This window comes from Mesoplodon mirus, assembly GCF_964341445.2.
Source record: "Mesoplodon mirus genome assembly, chromosome: 3".
In the NCBI taxonomy this organism is placed as follows: domain Eukaryota; kingdom Metazoa; phylum Chordata; class Mammalia; order Artiodactyla; family Ziphiidae; genus Mesoplodon; species Mesoplodon mirus.
In genome coordinates this window covers 38,455,062-38,479,550 of record NC_138978.1, presented here as the reverse complement: position 1 = coordinate 38,479,550, position 24,489 = coordinate 38,455,062, and positions in this window count along the sequence as shown.

Below are 24,489 nucleotides of genomic sequence, written 5' to 3'. Positions count from 1 at the left end.
CGTTCTCTTCTGTATTGTTTTCCTTCTCACTTTTGTCCTCAAAATCTGTAAGAAGAGAAAATGTAGTTATCCTATTTTTCATTACCTAAGGAAGATCAGGATTAGGATTAAGGGGCCCTAACAGTTTGCATTTTTTAAGGATTTCTGACTTTAGGGTTGTACACACATGAAACCCTAAGACTTAGACTTTTTTTTCAGAAATAAAATAGTGGATTTTTTTTCTGATGATAAAAATAACATACGCTTATTGTAAAAAATGCAGATGGTATCAATATAGATTCATTCTATATATGCTATTTGATAATCTACTTTTCCCCTGAACATATAGTGGGCATCTTTCCATGCCTAAAATGTAGTTCTACATCATTTTTTATTTGCATACTGGTATTCTATTATATGGACTAAAATGAAGTGGTTATGAGCATCTCCTTTGGAATCAGACTGTCAAGAATTCAAATCCCAAATTTACCATCTACTAGCAGTGGGACCTTGGGCAAATTATTTAATCTCTATCAGCCTTAATTATAACATCTACCATAAATGTGAGAATTAAATGAAATAATGCCTAAAAAGAATTTTCAAAACACCTAATGCATAATAATAGCTTAATAGATGATAAGTACTATCTTTAGAATTATTATATTTTATTTTAAATAATGGCCTATTCATTTGGGCACATAGATAATTTCTAATTTTTCCTTAATAAACAGTGGCACAATATATTCCTTTTATATAGAAAACTTTTCCCATTTGTGTAATTTGGTTTTTTAAGTTTAATCCATGAAATAAAATTCCTGGGTCAATGGATATTGACAACATAGTGTTTATAACCTCCAGCAAAAGTTTCACAACATTAAAACTGAGAGAACTATAACACATAGTGCATAAGAGAAAGGCTGAGACATAGGAGCCATGCAATGGAGAAATCAGGAAAAGGTGTAGTCTATCTTGTAGGACGTTTTTTTTGTACAGGAGAGATGGAAGGAGAAAGTATAGTAGAAAAGTCAAGAGTATACATAAGCTCTGAAGTCAGTTTAGATTCAAACGTTGGATTGAACCAAACCTTGGATTATATCAGCTGTGTAATCTTGGACAAATAACATTTTTGTAAATCTAAAATTTTTTAAATGGTAATAATATAAATGTCTTAACTGTGAGGAATAAATAATGTATGTGAAGGGTTTTATACATAGCCTAACCCAAGTAAGTGCTCAGTAAATGGTTGGTATTGAAAATACCAATTAAATTAGAGAAATGAAAATGAGAAAAAGCAGAGCACAGAAAAAGAACATTTCCCAACTAATGCTTTAAGAAAAACATAACCCTAATATTAAAACTGGATGATAACATGCAAAAACAAAGAACTGTAGACCAATTTCACTTGTGAACATAAATGTAAAATTCCTAAACAAAATAAGAGCAAAAAAAATGAAAACAAGTGGAGTTCTAAAAGAATAATGTCATATCCAAGAAACAGCTAAGTAATGTGGCAAATTTTTAAACTTTTCAGTGTCTCAATTTCCTTATGTGTAAAACAACATGGTAATAATACAGTAGGAACTATCTCATAGGGATGTAGTATTGAGTTGAACATAAAGAACAAAGAACACTGACTGGTATATACTAAATGCTTAATAAATGTCAATTATTAATAGTATCATCATCACCGCTATACCACCACTGGAATGCAAGGATGGTTCAAATTTAGGTAAAGAGAAAAACCCTAACCTTATCACTGTTGAAAAATCACTTCATAAAACACAACACTCATTTCTTTTAAAAAAAAACTAAGCCATGTAGAATTATAAGTAAGCCTGATATGTTTATGATATACAGAAAATATAATTCTTGAAGGATACAGGGATACCTCTGAGATATTGAGGACTTGGTTTCAGACCACACACAAAAAATTATGACGATAAAGTGATTATCACAATAAAGCAAGTCTACATGAATTTTCTGGTTTCCTAATGCATGTGAAAGTTATATTTACACTATACTGTAGTCTATTAAGTGTGCAATATAGCATTATGTCAAAAAAACCAATGTACATACCTTTATTTTCTTAACATCTTTATTGGAGTATAATTGCTTTACAATGGTGTGTTAGTTTCTGCTGTATAACAAAGTGAATCATCTATACATATACATATATCCCCATATCTCCTCCCTCTTGTGTCTCCCTCCCACCCTCCCTATCCCACCCCTGTAAGTGGACACAAAGCACAGAGGTGATCTCCCTGTGCTATGCAGCTGCTTCCCAGTAGCTATCTATTTTGCATTTGGTATTGTATATATGTCTATGTCACTCTCTCACTTCATCCCAGCTTACCCTACCCCCTCCCCATATCCTCAAGTCCATTCTCTACATCTACGTCTTTATTCCTGTCCTGCCCCTAGGTTCTTCAGAACCTTTTTTTTAAAATTCCATACATGTGTGTTAGCATACGGTATCTGTTTTTCTCTTTCTGACTTACTTCACTCTGTATGACAGACTCTAGGTCCATCCACCTCACTACAAATAACTCAATTTCATTTCTTTTTTTTTTTTTTTTTTTTTTTGCACAGGCCTCTACTGTTGCAGAGCACAGGCTCCAGATGCACAGGCTCAGTGGCCATGGCCCACGGGCCCAGCCACTCTGCAGCATGTGGGATCCTCCCAGACCGGGGCACGAACCTGCATCCCCTGCATCAGCAGGCAGACTCTCAACCACTGCGCCACCAGGGAAGCCCTTCATTTCTTTTTATGGCTGAGTAATGTTCCATTGGATATATGTGCCACACCTTCTTTATCCATTCATCTGTCAATAGACACTTAGGTTGCTTCCATGTCCTGGTTATTGTAAATAGAGCTGCAATGAACATTGTGATTTAGAACATTGGGTTCTAAATCAAGAACATAAGGAAATGAAAATTTTTAGATACACAAAGATTGCTAAGGTTCTATGGAGTTTAAAAAAAAAGACATTCTGCAAAAGCTTAAAAAGGAGAGAGAGAATAGCATAGATCCCTCCAAACTTTTGTCTACTGAATACACCAAAGGTTATCAAACTTATCTACCCCTCAAAGCAGCCCCCCAAAATCTTTTGAAATCACACTGTTTACATATACATTTTTTATTACTGTAACGTACACATCCACTCTCACTCACCCAACTTCCCTGACTGCTTGTGACTGAAAGTTCAGAAGTCAGAGGTAAACTCAGCTTCTCCCTGTGCTATGTGGCTGTTTCCCACTAGCTATCTATTTTACATTTGGTAGTGTATACATGTCCATGCCACTCTCTAACTTTCTCCCAGCTTACCCTTCCCCCTCCCCGTGTCCTCAAGTCCATTCTCTACGTCTGCATCTTTATTCCTGTCCTGCCCCTAGGTTCTTCAGAACCATTTTGTTTAGATTCCATATATATGTGTTAGCATACAGTATTTGTTTTTCTCTTTCTGACTTACTTCACTCTGTATGACAGACTCTAGGTCCAGCCACCTCACCACAAATAACTCAATTTCATTTCTTCTTATGGCTGAGTAATATTCCATTGGATATATGTGCCACATCTTCTTTATCCATTCATCTGTCGATGGACACTTAGGTTGCTTCCATGTCCTGGTTATTGTAAATAGAGCTGCAGTGAACATTGTGGTACATGACTCTTTTGGAATTATGGTTTTCTCAGGGTATATGCCCAGTAGTAGGATTGCTGGGTCATATGGTAGTCCTATTTGTAGTTTTTTAAGGAACCTCCATACTGTTCTCCATAGTGGCTGTATCAAGTTACATTCCCACCAACAGTGCAAGAGGGTTCCCTTTTCGCCACACCCTCTCCAGCATTTATTGTTTGTAGATTTTTTGATGATGGCCATTCTGACTGGTGTGAGGCGATACCTCACTGTAGTTTTGATTTGCATTTCTCTAATGATTAGTGATGTTCAGCATCCTTTCATGTGTTTGTTGGCAATCTGCATATCTTCTTTGGAGAAATGTCTATTTAGGTCTTCTGCCCATTTTTGGATTGGGTTGTTTGTTTTTTTGATATTGAGTTGCATGAGCTGCTTGTATATTTTGGAGACTAATCCTTCACATTGAATTTTTGTTGAATAGGTATTGAAAGAGTTCTCTTAGATTTTTAACATGTATCACTCCTGTGCACCAGCACGTCAGGGGATAGATTCCTTACCATTTGTCTTGCTGTGGTCCCTCTTCCCACTTCTTTCCTGTCCTCCATTGCTTTTTTTTAGGGCCAGAGTTTGATCATGCCAGGTCATAGCTGAGGCAGATCTTATCAGGTAAAACAAGCAGAGCTCAAGAGGAAGTTAGGTTCATATCTCTTCTTTAATTTCTTCAGAGATTTTGGGGTTTCTATTCCATACATATCTCTTATTCTAGCAGAGGCCATGTATTTAACCATCTGTCCATCCATCCATCCATGCATCCATGTATCCATCCATCCTTCAAACATTTATTAAGAGTTAGGTCACTGGGGCTTCCCTGGTGGCGCAGTGGTTTAGAGTCCACCTGCCGATGCAGGGGACACGGGTTCGTGCCCCGGTCCGGGAGGATCCCACATGCCGCGGAGCGGCTGGGCGCGTGAGCCATGGCCGCTGAGCCTGTGCGTCCGGAGCCTGTGCTCCGCAACGGGAGAGGCCACAACAGTGAGAGGCCCGCGTACCGAAAGAAAAAAAAATAAAAAAAAAAATAAAAATAAAAAAAAAGAGTTAGGTCACTGGATTTAATTTTGTGGATACAAAGCTGAATAAGCAATTCTGTCCCTTTCACAGACTTTGACCTGTATCAGGACACATCCCAGCCCATCCACCCTTACCCTTCAAATAACTTGGTTCTTAAGTTATTTCACTAGTATAAGGCCTGACATAATCAGGATCACCCACTTCGAAAAACAAATTCTGGAGAAAGTCTCCTGTGACCTTAACTAAGACACTTCAGGTCAGGGTTTTAGGAGAATAGAGGAGGGCTCACTACCCGTAGATGAGAAATTAAAGAAAGCAAACCTTATTGTTTGCACAATAAATAAAAAAGACATAGAAACCTTCCTTTTAAAAACAGGTTATCTGCAATATAAATCAAAGGTGAGATTTACATGAATGCAAAGGCAAACAAGTAACATTATTTTTAAAAAGGACTTAGACCTTGTGAGTAGAACCCAGGGGAGATTGAATGTAACCAAGTATCTGCTATCCACACATGTGGTGGGTGTTTAAGGGACAGGGGAAATAAGGATAGTGGAAATGGTAGTAAGGACAATTAAAAAATTCAGGGGACCCCATCAGCCCAGGTAGGAATTCCTGGGAAAAACAGAAAAGAAGGGAAGGACCAAGTCACAAAAGGGTGTTAGAGGGGCAAGAGGATTCTGGCTCTCCTGGGACCTGGATATAACAAGTACAGCTGCCTTCCTGTGGTGTTCCTTCATTCTCTCTCATAGGGAGGCTGATGCCTGTGGAGCTGGCAGAGCAATAGAGGCGAGAAGGACTGCGCCAGCACTGGACTCCCACGATGGAGGCTGGGTCTGCTGTGCCTGAGGCACCAGACCTTATGAGGTCCTCCTTCTATAGACTGACAAAGCCCAAGACAAGACTCTCCATGTCGAATACTGCTCCTCCTCAGGCTCCTTTGCCAGCTCTTCCTGATCCAACTGGACCTTTAGATGCTGGAGCTCCTGGGGATCTCCATCCCCAGGTTCTCTTCTCATCTCTCCCTACACTCTCTGTCTGAGCAATCTCATCACTGCTATAGCTTTAATTATTATTACTTTAGTTATTATAACTTCCCAATCTTCACCAGCCCAGACCTTTCTTCTTCAGCTTCAAAACCAAAATCCAACTGTTTGACCTCCCATTCAAGTGCCTCATAGGCCCTTAACATATCAAAAACTGACATTGGGACTTCACTGGTGGGGCAGTGGTTAAGACTCCGAGGTCCCAATGCAGGGGGCCCAGGTTCAATCCCTTGTCAGGGAACTAGATCCCACATGCATGCTGCAACTAAGAGTTCGCATGCCGCAACTAAGGAGCAGGCGAGCCACAACTAAGGAGCCCACAAGCCACAACTAAGGAGCCCACCTGCTGCAACTAAGACCCAGCGTAACCGAATAATTAATTAATTATTTAAAAAACTGACATCTTTTCATCAAATCTACCTCTCCCTCTAGTCTTTTTGCTCTTGGTAGATGGTACTCAAGTTAAATATCTAGGAAGCATCCTTAATCCACACTCCTGCCCCCTGTAAATCCCATTAATCACAAAGTTCTAGTGAGTCCACTGCAGCCAACCTCATTTGAGTCATTGTCATCTCTCCGCTGTGCCACTGCAATAACCTCCTAACTGGTCTCCCTGTATCCATTCTTGCTCCACTGCAATCTATTTTCCACATAATAAACTGATCTTCTTAAAACACAAAACTGAATGTCACTTCTTTGCTTAAAACCTTCATTATCTTATAGTTACTCTTAGGATAAAATATAATTTAGCCCCAGACTACCTCTACCTTCCTCTCAAACCATTTTCCCCCCTCCTTTCCTATACTTCAACCATACCAGCATTCTTTTAGTTCCTTGAACATACTATTCTTCTTCCCATCTCAAGGCTGTTTCCACTTCCATCTATCCCCTTCCCGTATGCCTGGCTAATGCCTACTTATCTTTCAAGTCTCAACCTCAACGTCACGTAGAAAAGCCTTTTCCTAAAGTGGTAAAACCAGCTGGTATTAGCAAGTCAGTTAGTTGGTCAGTAAAAGAACTGACATTTTGATACTTATCTGCCTGACTCCTGTGTGTCTTGCTTCGAAACTCAGTTGGGGAGAAGAGAGGTGTTGCTTTTTGAGCTCCCTCAAAACTCAACAGTATAAGCTCTCATAGCACTCTGTACTTGTCCTTCATAATCAAACCATGCTTACTTACTTGTGAAATTGTTTAATGTCTGTATCTCCTCCTGCACCATAAATTTCACATGGGTATGGAGCATGTCTTATGATTATCTTTATATCCCCAATGCCTAGCTCAGGGTGGCACTCAAAAATTTGAATGAATACAATGCTGACATTTTACCTTCACAGAGAAACATATATTACTGATACCAGTTGTACTGACCCCAGGCTTGACTTCCAAAACCCTAACTCCAGTCTGTGAAGAACTCACTCTCCTACCACTAATGGCCATCTTCCTACCACTCTCCTGAGACACATCCTCCACCACTGTCACCACTTATTCACCACTTTCTGGACGATGTTCCTGTACCCAGCTGTGAATTGCCTCTAGCAGCACAGTAAATAGCTGTTCTCTCATGTGCATTTCTGGCCTTAGCCACTGAGGGCAGAGCTTCTGGGAGCTGGTTGAGAGCTTCCTGGAGCCCTTCTCTCTCCTGAGAGTGGAACTGTTTACCAGACTGGTAAGAAATCTCGGGGCTGAGGCCATGCCCTTGCAGGATGGATTCATGTTTCCAATTTGAGGTCTCTTCTAATGTCATCATTGGTAGTTTCTCTTATTCCTGGTGGGCCTGGCCTTAAGAGCTCAGGACCATGGTCATCTAGGACTCTGCACTCATCATTCAGTAGACAGATATAGGGCAACAATTCCCTCTCTTCACCCTCAGGCTCTAGAGGATAGTTCCCCCTAAAAGAACCTGGAAAGAGAGACCAACAGGGCAGAATTAAAATGGGAGAAATGTTTCAGAAACAGCCAATCTCAAAGGCCAACAACTCATATAACTATCAATCAGTAAGTTTAAGGAAGTTCAACTCCCTTCAATGATGACTTACAGAAATATGTAAAAGACCTTTTTGGTTTTGGCCATGCTGCGTGGCTTGCGGGATCTTAGTTCCCCAACCAGGGGTCTAACACAGGCCAAGGCAGTGGAAGTGTGGAGCCCTGACCACTGGACCACCAGGGAATTCCCTCTAAGAGACTTTTTAGAAAGCAAAATCTCATAGGAAGCCAGCAGAAACAAGAGCAGCTAAACACTGTCCCAAGAAGCAGGTAGTCAGACAAGCTTTAACATCAGAGAGGATCTGAGGGATATCAAAATCAGAATGAGAGGGGGGCAAGGAAGAAAAAAATGAAGACTACGATCTCTATTTGAAAGGCCCCAATAAATTACAGTAGGTTTATTATTTTTAAGTTATATTTAGGGGCATAAAGAAAAGCATACTATGAAGGCTTTAGCTGTGAAAAAACTTATGAATTCAGATGTCCCTGATATTGTAGGTTAACCAAGCAACTGCCACCAATAGTATTAGTTGGGGTGGGGAGAGGGGACAGGGATGCCACAACCCGTCTAATGTTTCCACAGGAAATTTGTGCTCCACTCCTTGCAGGTGGGAAGGGGTGGGCAACAGGAAGGTAACTTATGCCCATCTCTTAACCCCCTACCAACTCCTCCTCAAAAGGAGGGAGATAGTTTATCTAATTGGCAAAATTGTTTATCTAACGGGCAAAATTGAATATAAAGCTGATTTTAGGGGGCAAAAGGGAGTCTTACTTCAAACACCAACATCTAGTGAACAGGCTTGGAATACTAAGAAATAGATACAGGAGTAAGAGAGATAGAGATAAACGTCAGCTTTTCTACTGATAAATGTTAGTTTGGCGCTTCCCTGGTGGTGCAGTGGTTAAGAATCCGCCTGCCAATACAGGGACACGGGTTCGAGCTCTGGTCCAGGAAGATCCCATATGCCTCGGAGCAACTAAGCCCATGTGCCACAACTACTGAGCCTGCGCTCTAGACCCCACAAGCCACAACTACTGAGCCCGTGTGCCGCAACTACTGAAGCCCGCATGCCTCGAGCCTGTGCTCCACAACAAGAGAAGCTACCACAATGAGAAACCCACGCACCGCAACGAAGAGTAGCCCCCGCTCGCCTCAAGTAGAGACAGCCCATGCGCAGCAATGAAGACCCATGCAACCGAAAATAAAAATAAAATAAATAAATAAATAAATAAATAAAGTTTTCTTAAATGCTACTTTGGAGGAGAGGGTTCAGACCTGGGGGAAATGAGCTCGTTAAGTTCATCCCTGAATTAGGCAAACTCACACCCACTGCTGCAGAAGCTGCTGATTATTCCCTATTCTGTCTTTCACTTTCAATTTTGGGCTGAGAAAATGGCTTCTTGGAGTAAAGACTATAATTCCTAGTTTTCCCTGTAGCAAGGTATACAGGCCAACAAGATATAAACTGAAGGTCTACAAGGCAGATTCAAGGAAAACCTCCCTATATTTTTCCTTTTGTGCCTTCTTCTTCTCTCCTTCCTCCCTTCCTCCATCCTGCTGCCTGGAACACAGATGTGATAGCAAGAATATATTAGTTTTATGTCCTCAGAGCATCCTGTACTCTAGGTATGACTGAGCAATAAGCAGGAGGCAACTGGGTCCTCAAGGACTTTGAGGGCACAAAGCCATCAAGTCCACTGGCCTTGGCCTGCCTACCTCTGGACATTATGTAAAAAAATAAAAATTCTAATCCATTTAAGCTATGGTGTTTTGGATTTCTGCCACCTGCAGTGAAATTAATCTGAACCAATTCACCCAAGCAGTCAAAGACAGCTCTGGGTTCTTCAGGCCTCCCACTTGGTGACCAACCCAATAAAACTTAAGACATGGAAGAGTAGACCATTCCCAAAGAAAAAAGAGGAAGGAACTTAACCAAGTAGCTCAGCTTTTTCCAAACTTACCAGCTAAGCCACTTTTCCTCTCCTTGAAGGAGAGAAGAATGAGGAAGCAGAGAGAGGTCAGGAGGTCTCTTTAAAAGCTCCTCCACATAGAAACAACTAGGAATGGGGTTCCCACCTCTGCCTTGCCCCGTCGCTTATATGTCAACTTCAGCTCCTCCCTTCCCTTCAGATCCTATATCTCATCAATCATCAGGTCTTGCTGATGCTTCCTCCTTAGTATCTCTTACATTTAGCTGCCTCTTTCTTTCTGAACTGCCCCTATTATAATTCCTGTCAGTAGAATAATAGTGTAGCTTACTGGTCAAGATCATGGGCTTTGAAATTGGACACACCATGGTTAGAAATCCAGCTTCTGAATCAGTCTGTGTGTGGCCTTGAGCAAATTGCTTAACTGATTTACACCTTGATTTTGTAATACATAAAACAAAGATAACACTAATCTCACAAGACTGTTAAGAGCATTAAACAAGATAATGTTCACAAAGTATTTTGATAATACTTGACCATAAATGATATCTACAGATCTGTAACTAACCTCTTCCCTGGACTACTGAAACAGTCTCCTAACTGGCCTCCCTGTATCCACATTTACTTACCTACCTAACATTCCACACTATTACCAATGTGATTTTTCTAGAATCTGATTGTCACTCCCTACTTAAAACTCTTTCTATGGATCCTACTGCCCTCAGGATAAAGTCCAAACTTCCTAGTGCTACACAAGACCCTCTATTATCTGAACCCTGCTTACCTTCTCTGCTTCAGTTACCATCACTCCCTCGAACACTCTCTGCAGGGCTAGACATGAGCAGGGTCAGACTGTGAAGGCACAAAGATTTTATCCTATCTGTATCTGGGAGTCATTGACAAAAGCCCTCTGGGGGCATATGATCACAACTGCATAAATGCAGCCTCAAAGCAAAAACTCTGTGTCAAGGGCTTCCCTGGTGGCACAGTGGTTGGGGTTCCGCCTGCTGGTGCAAGGGACACGGGTTCGTGCCCCGGTGCGGGAGGATCTCACATGCCGCGGAGCAGCTGGGCCCGTGAGCCATGGCCGCTGGGCCTGCGCATCCGGAGCCTGTGCTCCGCAACGGGAGAGGCCGCAGCAGTGAGAGGCCTGCGTACCGCAAAAAAAAAAAAAACCAAAAACAAAACTCTGTGTCAAGAAACTCATCAACTAATACTGATTTTTTTTTTAGTTAGAGTTATTCCTATGTATTTTGATATTATTATAAACAATCCCTCTTTATATAAATTTCCCAGTTGGCTTGGCACAATACAAAATAAAGATCACTGTAACACAAGACTCAGCCAACTTGCCATGCAGTGTGAACACATCTCCCAATGAGCAGCCTTTCTCTGACTATAATGTGGACAATATGATTTTCCTCACCCTCCTATATCAAGTTTTTTCTTAATATTTATTTTTTAAGTGTATAATTTTCTAGATTTTTTTTTTTTTTTTTTTTTTTTTTTTGTGGTACGCGGGCCTCTCACTGTTGTGGCCTCTCCCGTTGCGGAGCACAGGCTCCGGACGCGCAGGCTCAGCGGCCATGGCTCACGGGCCCAGCCGCTCCGTGGCATGTGGGATCTTCCCGCACCGGGGCACGAACCCGTGTCCCCTACATCGGCAGGCGGACTCTCAACCACTGCGCCACCAGGGAAGCCCAATTTTCTAGATTTTTTCAAAAGGTAAACACTAGCAGAATTTATAAAGAATATTAAAATTCTAATTCTAATGTAATTTTAATTCTGACCCCATAGTTACAATAATAGTGTTAATAATAGTGAATGCTTGCATGGTGCCAGGGACTGTTCTCAGTATTTTAGGCATATTAATTCTCACAACAACCCTATGAGGCAGGCGCTATTGTTATCTTCATTTTACAATAAGGAAACTAAAGGCAAAGAGAAATTGGGTTGTTTGCACAAAAACCCATAGCTAGAAACCTTGATTTTGAAAAACTTTCAAAAGAAAAAAATCCTCACTTTCCCACTCTGGAATGTGATTGGTTATATCTTTTTCAGACTGAAAAATTCAGAGGCTGAATTTCCTGGTCTTGATGGGGAAATAAAATATTGCTATGAATTTCTGGGACATGCCCATTTATGATCATATGAGCTGTTTACTGTTTTACAACTGGCTGGAAACAGCCAATGCTTGCTCTAAACGAATCCTTCCCTGTGCCAGTTGGGGAAGTTGGGTCAAATCTTCATTTTTCCACCTTCTGTATTTGGAGATGCCCTCCTTTCTCTGATATAGTCACGTGAAAGCAGTCTTTTACATAAGGTTCTTAAAATGGATAGATGATACAATCATATTAAAAGCCACTCCAGCATCTTAAAGAACAAATACAAATTCACATATCCTGATCCTGACTCAGGAAAGTTCTTTACCAACATCATATATACCCTTTCTCTAGAAGGAGATATTGACTTCACCTGCATTTAGAAAGGGGCTCTCTTGTTTTCTAAAGATACCATTATCAACTGAGACTTTTCTAATGAAATGGACATTTTCATTTTTTCCAATTAACCTTTACACGAACAATTTCTAATAAAATACAGCAAATTAGTAAATAAACATATGGAAAAAATATTAACAGTGTCAATCACAGAAAAGCAAATGATAATAACAATAACAATTACATTTTCCTAATGAGTGAGAGGCTAAATTGGCCCTTTCTTTTGGAAAGCAATTTGGTACTAACGGTCAAATAAAATGTTTAAATACTTTGACCTCTCCTAGGAATTTATCCTGTAATACTAATCCAAAATAATGGAAAAGTTATTTGCACAATGATGTTTGATGTCCATCCAGTCTATAATAAGTTAAAAGCCACATAGATGAACAACTATAAGGAAATATCTGTTCAGCGGAATGTTAAACAGTGACTAAAATTTTAAAAGACTATGCAATAACATGGAAAATGGTTATGACACATTAAATAAGAATGCAAGATTAAAAATTATATTGAGCTATGACTGCAATCCACTCACAAAACAAACACATAGCCTAGTCAATAGTTAACATTCAAAACATAGTAGCCATTTCAATATTGCTAAAATCCATTAGCTCTTAAGATTGGAAACTATCCTGGAAGCCATGGATGGGTTTCAGGGAATCTGTGAAAAATCTGGAGTTGGCGTTTTTCTGAGGAATAGGTCCTAGGTTTTCATCATACTCTCAAAGGAGTCCATGTCCCTAAAATACTTGAGAACCTCTGCCCTAAAAAATAAGGGTCGGGTTTGAGAAGGAAGAGGTTAAAGCCAAAGGGACGAGATACTGAGGCTTGACTCATCCTACAGTTATCAAATTAATCTTGCTAAAGCTTTGCTTCTGTGAAAATAGTGCTCTGCTCGAAAGTTCAAATGTCTCCTTGTTTACTATCACATTAAATTCAAACTCCCAGATCTGCCCTTGTGGCGCAGTGGTGAAGAATCCGCCTGCCAAGGCAGGGGACACGGATTCGATCCCTGGTCTGGTAGGATCCCACATGCTGCGGAGCAACTAAGCCCGTGCGCTACAGCTACTGAGCTTGAGCTCTAGAGCCCGTGAGCCACAACTACTGAAGCCCGCGTGCCTAAAGCCTGTGCTCCGCAACAAGAGAAGCCACCGCAATGAGAAGCCCGCTCACCACAACCAAGAGTAGCCTCCACTCGCTGCAACTAGAGAAAGCCCATGCACAGCAATGAAGACCCAACGCATCCAAAAATAAAAATAAATTAATTAAAAAAAAAAAATCCAAACTCCCTTTGCCTAGCTTTCAAGGTCCATCCTAATCTTTCTCAGCCCATCTCCCCAACAGTACTTACTTCCCAATTACCAAGATAATCTTTCTTCAAGCTAGTTTCACCAAACCCCACACATGGCAAACAATCCTTGCTTTTGCCATTCCCTATCCCAAGGAAGTTCTCTCCTTCTCTTCACCTTTTGAGACCTAGCTTAAGTGCCGCTTCTCCTACACCACCTTCCCAAACCCATGTCTCCCTTTCTGCGATCTTTAAAACTGTAGCTTCTTCTAACTGCTAGTGGAAGAACTCTTAGCTAGGCAAAAGTTTCTGCTTATCTACAGCTGCTTATCCCAGCTGTAGATAAGCAGAAACTATTCTGCTTCATATAACTGTTCTTGCAAAGGGCTACTAACAAGGTAGCCCTTTAAAACAGCAGGGCTCCTGAGATTGCTGGTATATCCAATGAAAATAATCTTTAATCCCAAAAAGGCCTTTAACGATTAACTGTTGTTGGGCTGCACCCCACAGGCCTGCAAGCCTTGTAGTTGCCCAGCCGCAAGACTGAAGGAAGAGCCCAGATACAATGACAGAGTCATCAATGGTTTTACTGGATAGGAGACCTTACAAGTCTGAAGCAAGGTCCCGGAGTGACACCTCACCATGTACAGCAGATTGCAGGCAGGACATGGCATCGATCTTCACTACTGGGGGGTGGGGAGAAGGAGGCTACCATTTATAGGGGAATTGATGTCCATTTGGCTCATCAGTTACCTGGGAAACCAGCAGCTGGGGCAGGAGGAAAGAACATAGGCAGTTACTGGTTAAGCCCCATAATTAAGAGGATTGGATAGTCATGTGAGTGAAACGGGGACTGATCAAGCAGAGGATGTAGAGAGAGCAAGAGAACAGCCATTTTGAATGGCCTGACCATATAGATGTCTTCCTTAATAATTGTTGGCATCTCTATTTTATGGAAGGTATAAATACTTGTAACTTTATTTTGTTAAGCTGGTAGAGGATCAATGGCATTTTCCCCTTCTCATATTGAGTACATACACAGGTAAAAAATAAAATGACGCTAGGAGATTTCTGATTTAAACAGAATTTGAGTATCTGCACCACATTTAAATTTAACACATATAATAATTTCTGAGATAAGAGTGAGCATAGAGCACCTTAGATGCACAGAAGAACACCCACCTTGGGCAAGATTTGGAGATAGTTTATATGATTTCAAGAGTCAAGAATGATTGCGCTGGGTGGGGGGGATGGGCAAAATAGGTGAAGGGGATTAGGGGGCACAAACTTCCATTTATACATAAATAAGTCATGAAGATGTAATATACAGAATAGGAAATATGGCCAAAAATATGGCAATAACTTTAAATGATGACATGTTAACTAGATTTATCACAGTGATCATCTCATAATATATGTAAATGTCAAATCACTGTGTTGTACACCTGAAACTAATATAATGTTGTATGTCAATTATATTTCAATTTAAAAAAGAAAGAGGGACTTCCCTGATGGTCCAGTGGTTAAGATTCCGTGCTTCCACTGCAGGGGGCAGGAGTTTGATCCCTGGTCGGGGGAACTATGTTCCCACATGCCACATGGTGTGACCAAAAGAAAGAAAGAACGCTTGCACTGAATGTGGAGTAAAAAGCAGAAAACTAGTGGAAAGCCATTCCAGACACAGGGAACAGCATGTGCAAAGGCACAGAGTAAAGATAGAGCATCATGTCTTCAGAGAACAACAAATAGTATGACTAGAGCAAAGGTTTCTGTGACAGTGTAGTGGAAAATAAGTTTGGAGAGGGAGGCAGAAACAAGATTATAAATTATCAGGTTTTCTGCTCTAATTGAGAACACAAGTTTTTTCTGATAGTTCCTGTCATGCTATAGATAGGTGATTGCCAATAGTTTCACTTGTAGTGAACTACATGGCATATAGGTTGACAGGAACGCACAGGCTGGGGTAGTATTTTAGGTGTTTGGGAGGTTTGGGGAAAAGAACAAGTATGAGGATTATGAAACTGGACAGCTGTTGCTAAATGCCATTGATTTGTTAAAGAGAGAAAATAACAGAATTAAATCTGTTAATTGAAGGTTTAAAGCAGAGTGTGAGCATCAGAGACCTTCCTTGGGAAGATTTAAAGAAATCCTCATCTTCTACAGACAGAGAACAGACAAAACTACCTTTTTAATAAGACAAGCAGAACTTTGGAGCAGACTGAATTCTCAACCTAAGCAAGTATCCTATGCCCTGATAGGAAAGGGATGGGACCTGAGAATTAGAATGGAGCCATCCAGGTAAGTGCATTTAAGAACCCTACATTTTGGACACCCCCTGAAACTTCTGGTCCTGAAGAAGTGTACCACTCCTCTTTATGGGGAGATAGAGGACCCCCTTACCTGAAGACTATGTAGATGACTCAAATGAGGCAGGTGCCTCACAATACAGTGCCTGCCCTCCTAAAGATCTGCTCTCACACCTCTCATCACCAGAGTCCAAACTAGGTTCAAATCTCAGCATAATATGACTGGGGAAAGCACTAGCATCATTGAAAAACTCAATAGGCTTGGATTGACATGAGGAGAAGCTATTCCAGAACCAGGTTCCATAGCAGCAATAGTGATGGTTGGATCCCAGAATAGCAAAGGTCTGATGGCAGCACTTAGCTATTAGAAGCAACGTGAGGCATAATAATGCGATGGGCAATAAGATCAAAATGGCAACCAAGAGGACCTGAGCCTCAGGGATCTATGGAGATGATCAGAGAACATGGTGTTTCTAAGGGCAAGATAGATGAGCAGCTAACAGGGGAATCGCTTGATTTATATACTCAAAAACAGTGAAGAATAGATGAGCAAAAGGCTTTGGTCAACTACTCCATGGAAAGTCACTATTCCTTGTCCAATTTCCAATCATGAGCCAGTTCTGAGGCAAAACCATCAACTGAAGGAGAGGCCAGGTCCCCATAAGAAAAAAACCCTGAAACACTGTGCAAAGTGAATACAGTAGAGATTTTCACAGTACCTCAACCCCAAAGAGATTACCTATTAACTATTACTTATAAGGATACATGGGGCCTGAGTTGATGTTGATACCTAGGGACCCAAAGCTCCATCATTCCCCCACTGTTAAAATAAAGTTGTATGGGTGTTCGGTAATAAGTCTTAGATTAGGTTCATAAAACAGTAGGTACATTGGGTTCACTGGCCCACTTTGTGGTCATTTCCCTGGTTCTTGAAGTGTATAGCTGGGAATGACATTTTTAGCATTTGGCAGAACCCTCATATTGACTTGACATGTCATAGAAGAGACCAAGCAGAAGTCACTGAAACTGTCCCCTTCCCCACCAAGAGAATAAATCAAAAACAATTTGTATCCTGGGGGAAATGGCAGAGATTAGTGCTACCCTTGAGACTTAAAGGTACTATAAACTTACTTCATATCCCCATTTAGTTAATCAGACTGACCCCTGAAAAAACTACATGGGTGACAGCAAATGACAGAGGAATATCACAAACTTAACTATCTTTACTAGAGCAAATTATCACAGCCTCAGCCACATGGTAAGTGTCTACTGATTTAGTGAAAGCATTCTTTCCCATCCCCATCATACAGGAGGATTCACAGCAGTTTGCAATCGGTGGGACAGATTTCGTTATGCATTCACAAGCTCCACATTCACATTCACAAAATTCACATTTCCCTAGGACTATGTTGATTCACCTTCCCTCTGTTATAATAGAATCCAAAAGGTCCTGAACTGTTTGACCATCCCACAAAACATCATATCTAATGAGCAAAAGGTGACAGAAACTCTGAATGCCTTGGTAAGACACATGTGCTTCAGAGGGTAGGGGATAAACCCTGCAAAGTTCAACATTTTTTAATAAAAAAATATTTCAGAAAGTTAGAAAGGAAGGGTCGTTTGGGACTTTCCTGGTGGTGCAGTGGTGAAGAATCCGCCTGCCAAGGCAGGAGACATGGGTTCAATCCCTGGTCCGGGAAGATCCCACATGCCACGGAGCAACTAAGCCTATGCGCCACAACTATTGAGCCTGCATGTGGCAACTACTGAAGCCCACACACCTAGAGCCTGTGTTCTGCAACGAAGAGTAGCCCCCGCTCGCCGCAACTAGAGAAAGCCCACACGCAGAAACGAAAACCGAACACAGACAAAAATTTTAAAAATAAATAAAAAATTTAAAAAAATTAAAAAGAAGAAAGGAAGGGACTTTTCTTAATTTAGATAAGGGCTATACATGAAAAACCTATAGCAAACATTACACTTAGGATAGAATTTTAGATGTATTCCCCATAAGAGCAAGAACAAGGAAAGAAGGCCAGCTATCCCAGTTACTGTTTAACATAGTCCTGGAAGTCTTGGTTGATACGATAAGAAAAATAATAAGTATAGAAATTGGAAGGGAGGAATTCCCTGGCTGTCCAGTGGTTGGAACTCTGCGCTCTCACTGCCGAGGGCCCTGGTTCAATCCCTGGTGGGGGAACTAAGATCCCTATGGTGAAGGAAGGAAGGGAGGAAGGGAGGAAAGAGAAAGAAGGAAGGGAGGGAAGGAGGGAGGGAGGGAGGGAGGGAGCAAGGAAGGAAGGAAGGAAGGAAGAAATTAGAAGGGGAAATATTATATATAGTATTACTATTCACAGATGATATGAACATACACAGAACATCCAAAATAATCAAGACTAAAACCAGTACAAGTTCATCAAGGTTTCCGGATACAAGGTCAATTGTACATCTGTGGCATTTCTTCCAAAAGTGCATAACCTGAATCTAACCATAAGGAAACATCAGACAAACCAAAATTAAGGGCCATTCTTAAAACTAACTGGCCTATTGTGGTAGCCAAAAGATAGCCACATACTAATCCTCAGAACCTGTGAATATGTTAGGTTACCTGGCAAAGAGAATTACGTTTGCAGATGAATTAAGATTGCTAATCAGCTGACTTTGAGATAGGGAGAGTACCCTGGATTAGCCACGTGGGTCTAATCTAATCACAAGGGTCCTCACGAGTGGAAGAAGGCAGAAGAGAGAGACCCAGAGAAATGGCAGCATACGAAGGTCTCAGCCAACATTGCTGGCTTTGAAAATGGAGGAACAGAACCTTGGGCCAAGGAATGCAGGCAGCTTCTAGAAGCTAGAAAAGGCAAGCAAATGGATTACCCTCTAGAGCCTTCAGATGGAATATAGCCCTGTGAACACCTTGATGTAGGCTTGTGAGACCCACTTTGGACTTCTCACCTCCAGAACTGTAAGATAATAAATTTGTGTCATTTTAAGCCACTAGGTTTGTGATAATATGTTACAGCGGCAATAAGAAATTAATATATTTCCTTCAAAATATCAATGTCATGAAGAAAAAAAGACCGAGGAACTCTTCTTGATTAAAGGAGACTAAAGAGACATGGCAGCTGGAATCAATGCCTGATCAAAACTTTTCTTTTGCTATAAAGGACTCTGTTGGAACAATTGGCAAATCTGAATAAGGTCTGTAGACTAGAAAATAGTATTGTGTCGTCTCTTCAGCAAGCGGTGTTGGGAAAGTTGGAAGGCCGCATGTAAATCAATGTAGTTGGAACACACCCTCACACCATACACAAAACTAAACTTTAATGACTTAAGTATAAGACAGGACACCATAAAATGCCTAGAAGAGAACATAGGCAAAACATTCTCTGACATAAATCATGCCAATGTTTTCTTAGGTCAGTCTCCCAAGGCAATAGAAATAAAAGCAAAAATAAACAAATGGGACCCAATCAAACTCACAAGCTTTTGTACAACAAAGGAAACCATAAATAAAATGAAAAGACAACCTATGGACTGGGAGAAAATATTTGCAAATGATGCAACCGACAGGGGCTTAATTTCCAAAATATACAAACAGCTCATATAACTCAATAACAAAAAAAACAAACAACCTAATCAGAAAATGAGCAGAAGACCTAAATAGATATTTCTCCAAAGAAGACATACAGATGACCAATAGGCACATGAAAAGATGCTCAACATTGCTAAGTAGTAGAGAAATGCAAATCAAAACTACAATGAGGTAACACCTCACACTAGTCAGAATGGCCATCATTAAAAAGTCTACAAATAACAAATCCTGGGGAAGGTGTGGAGAAAAAGGAATCCTCCTACACTATTGGTGGGAATGTAAATTGATGTAGCCACTATAGAAGACAGTATGAAGTTTCCTCAAAAAACTAAAAATAGAGTTGCCATATGATCCAGCAATCCCATTCCTGGGCACATATCCAAACAAAACTATAATTCAAAAAGATACATACACCTCTATGTTTATAGCAGCACTACTCACAATTGCCAAGACATGAAACAACCTAAATGTCCATCGACAGATGAATGGATAAAGAACATGTGGTATGTATATACAATGGACTACTATTTAGCCATAAAAAAGAATGAAATAATGCCATTTGCAGTAACATGGATGGACCTAGAGATTATTATACTAAGTGAAATAAGTCAGACAAAGACAAATACCATATGATATCACTTATATGTGGAATCTAAAATATGACACAAATGAACTTATCTATGAAACAGAAACAGACTCACAGACATAGAAAACAGACTTGTGGTTGCCAAGGGGGATGGGGGGAAGAAAGGATTGGGAGTTTGGGATTAGTAGCTGCTAACTATTATATACAGAATGGATAAACAACAAGGTCCTATTGTATAGCACAGGGAGCTATATTCAATATCCTGTGATTAAACCATAATGGAAAAGAATATGGAAAAGAATGTGTGTGTGTGTATGTGTATATATATATATATATATATATATATATATAAACTGAATCACTTTGCTGTACAACAGAAATTAACACAACATTGTAAATCAACTATACTTAAATAAAATAAAATTAAAAAAAATAAATGTGGGAAGGGAAGTGAAAAAATAAAAGAAAATAGTATTGTCAATGTTAATTTCCTGGTTTTGATCATTAGACTGAAGCTATTAAGAAAATGCTCTTGTTTGGGGGATATATACATTGAAATATTTAGGAGTAAATATTGTGTCTACAACTTACTCTTAAAAATTCAAAACAATTATACACACAGAGAAATATCAAAGTGTTAACAATGGCTCTTTGTATTAGCGTTGCCACTCTATCAGAACTTTTCTGTAAGTCTAAAATTATATCAAGATTTGAAGTGAAGAGGAAAACTTTTTTAGTTCCAATTTTAGCAAAAACCAAACCCAGAGCACTCTTATTTGCAGATACCTTGATTTTAGGTATATTTCTAATGACTAGAGGAATGCCCTCTTTTAGTAGGAGAATTCCAAAGTTGTATTACATACTTAAACATTTTATACGAAATATTGACACAAGTAATCTAAGATTAGTTAACTTTTAGGGGTCAAACTGTTTATACAAACATTTCCAGTGTTACACTTGTTTCCTCCCTCTCTCTCTCACTCACTCTTTCATCATCTTTTTTATTTCTGTAGAATTGGTTGTAATGTTCCCTCTTTCATTTCTGACATTAGTAATTTGAGTCTCTGTTTCGTCTTAGTCCATCCAGCTAAAGGTTTGCCAACTTTGTTGATCTTGTCACAGAACCAACTTTTGGTTTCATTGATCTTCAGTTTTTGTTGTTGTCCTCTATTTCATTTATCTCTGCTCTAATCTTTACTATTCCCTTCCTCCCACTAGCTTTAGGTTTAGTTTGTTCTTTTTCTAATTCCTTAAGTTGTAAAATTAGGTTGTTCATTTGAGATCTTTCTCTTTTTTTACTGTAAACATTTATAGCTACAAATTTCCCCCTTAGCACTGCTTTCACCACATCTGATGTTTCTTATTTTAATTTTTTAAATTAAGGTATAATTGATAAGGTTTTGATATGTTGTGCTTTTGTTTTCATTCGTCTCAAGTATTTTCTAATTTCCCTTGTGATTTCCTCTTTGATCCACTGATTATCTGAGTCTGTTAATTTCCACAAATTTAACAATTTTCCAGTTTTACTTCTGTTATTGATGTCTAACTTCATCCTGTTGTGCTCAGAGAAGATACTTTGTATGATATCCATCTTTTTAAATTCACTGAGACTTCATCTGAGCCTAACATAGGCTCTGTCTTGGAAAATGTCCCACATGCACTTGAGAAGAATGTGTATACTGCTGTCGATGGGTAGAGTGTGCTGTGTATGTTGTTAGATCTATTGGTTAACTGTGTTATGTCCTCTTTTTCTCCCGTTTTCTGTCTGGTTGTTCTTCATTTGACTTTAATAACAAGACAGTGTGCCTTTATTTCAGTTCTTGCCAGCCCACATTCATGCTTGTATCTGGCAATACGTGTTTTATACCAATTCTTATCTAATCATAAACAGAATCACAAGGAGCAAGATAATTTCTAAGACTACAGTCTATTTTTAGGTTTTGCCTAATCATGTGTTTCTTCTGTTTCAAGAACCCTCTTCACTTAATACTAGAGATCCCAGTCATGTTATTATCATCCATTTAATTTTAATTATGTGTATCCTCAGAGTCACTGCTCACCACTGTCTCCTGGACTGTTTCCCTTCTATGTCTTGAGACTCTCTATTTCAATTCAATCTTCAATTTGATGAAATATTTTCCTTATGTTGCATCTATTTGTGGTAGTTTTTCTGAATCCTCATATGTTTGAAAACGTTTTCCTTTGAAACAAACCCACAGGTATAGAGAACAAACTAGTGGTTATCAGTGGGGAGAGGGGGGACAGCCAGTATAGGGATGGGGGATTAAGAGGTACAAACTATTGGGTCTAAGATAAGCTACAAGGATATATTGTACAACACGGGGAATATAGCCAATATTTTGTAATAATCATAAATGGAGTATAACATTTTCAAGTTGTATAAATATATATATGAAGGAAAACAAATAAATTTTTTTTTTTTTTTTTTTTTTTTTTTTTTGTGGTACGCGGGCCTCTCACTGCTGTGGCCTCTCCCGCCACGGAGCACAGGCTCCGGACGCACGGGCCCAGCGGCCACGGCTCACAGGCCTAGCCGCTCCACGGCACGTGGGATCCTCCCAGACCGGGGCACGAACCCACGCCCCCTGCATCGGCAGGCGGACTCCCAACCACTGTGCCACCAGGGAAGCCCCCAAATAAATTTTTTAAAAAAGAAAAGAAAATGTTTTCCTTTCGTGCTGTCAGATGAATTCTGTCCTTGATGGATTTAGGATTATTTAATTGCACAGCCTGTTTCCCTCAATAGTCTATAGACATTATTCAACTATCTTTTCTCTTTCATTATTGTAAATGAAATATCCAACATAGGTCAGATTCCTTTTTCCTTCTGTAGGTAACCTGTTCTTTTTATAAGAGAAGTTTATAAGATTTTCTCTTTTTTTTTTTTTTGCGTTACACGGGCCTCTCACTGTTGTGGCCTCTCCCGTTGTGGAGCACAGGCTCCGGACGCGCAGGCCCAGCAGCCATGGCTCACGGGCCCAGCCGCTCCGCGGCATGTGGGATCTTCCCAGACCGGGGCACGAACCCGTGTACCCTGCATCGGCAGGCAGACTCTCAACCACTGTGCCACCAGGGAAGCCCTGTAAGATTTTCTCTTGATCCTTGAAGTTTAGTGTCTTTTTGCTTTTTTAAAAAAATCATGCCTAGGATTATTTGAGCTCTTTCAATCTGAAGGGTCGCCTTTCTTTAGGTCCAGGAGATTTTCATCTGTAATATCTTTTCCTTTTAATTATTTATACTTATGTGCATTTTTCACATATAGGCCAAAAGACTGGAACTTGTCTGGGTTTTCCAATGACCAAGTAAGCTCACATTCAACTAGACAAAGCTGTATTTTTCTATTTGTGCTTTAATTATGACTTCTCCATCTATTTTCCTTTTTTACCCTCTGTAATTCCTATTATGAGCATGTTCAGCTTCCTAGTCCTATCATTTGAGTCAACCATTTTTTTCACTCATGATTTCAACTTCTTTGTATTTTTACTCTGGATTATAAGGGTATTTTAACTTAAGCATCAATCCGAATGTTAATTCAGTTCTCAGCTCTGATCATACTACTTAATTAATTTGCCAAGTTTTCAAACATAGAAATTATGTCTTGCACTTTTGAAAAGTCTTTTTTGAGGTTTAGTTGCACTGCCTTTGGAGTTCTTGTGGTAATTTTGTTTCGGTTCTGTTTTTTATCACTCATTGGCTGCACCTCAGGAGGACCCTCCTGTTTTGATTGTTTGACTTTGTCTTTCTTCTCTAAGATACTGTCCCCTTAAATGTCCTGCAATTCGTGTGTGAGCTGGGGACTCCTATGCAGTGGCAATCCAGCAGAAGATGAAAGTCGTGCAAGTTTTTGTTCTGGAGGGCCAATAACAAATGCGCTGGTAAATAATGATCACTCCTTTGCTTTCTGGCCTTCTTAGGTAAGTTAAGACTGGTATTCATGTTTCAACTAAACTTATAGGTACCACCCACCTTCCAAGATTTCCAGCAAGATCAGAGCCCCCCAAAGATGACACATGGCAGGAATAGAACAAATGAAAAGCTTGATCAATCTCACTTATTAAAAATTTAACATCGTGAGCAAAGGGCTTCATAAACAAAATTAGAACAAACAACATACACTGAGGAAATACTTGTAATATATGTCAGAAAATTGATACTATTAGCACATAAATAAATCACATAAGTCAACAGAAATAACTTTATATCCCATCTTTTATTTTTTTTAATAAATTTATTTATTTATTTATGGCTGCATTGGGTCTTCGTTGCTGCGCGCGGGCTTTCTCTAGTTGTGGTGAGTGGGGGCTACTTTTCGTTGTGGTGCGCAGGCTTCTCATTGTGGTGGCTTCTCTTGTTGCGGAGCATGGGCTCTAGGTGCGCGGGCTTCAGTAGTTGTGGCGCACGGGATTAGTTGCCCCACAGTATATGGGATCTGCCCGGACCAGGGCTCAAACCCATGTCCCCTGCACTGGCAGGCGCATTCTCAACCACTGTGCCATCAGGGAAGTCCCAATATCCCACTTTTTAGATGAGTGTTCCTTAATTCACCAAACAA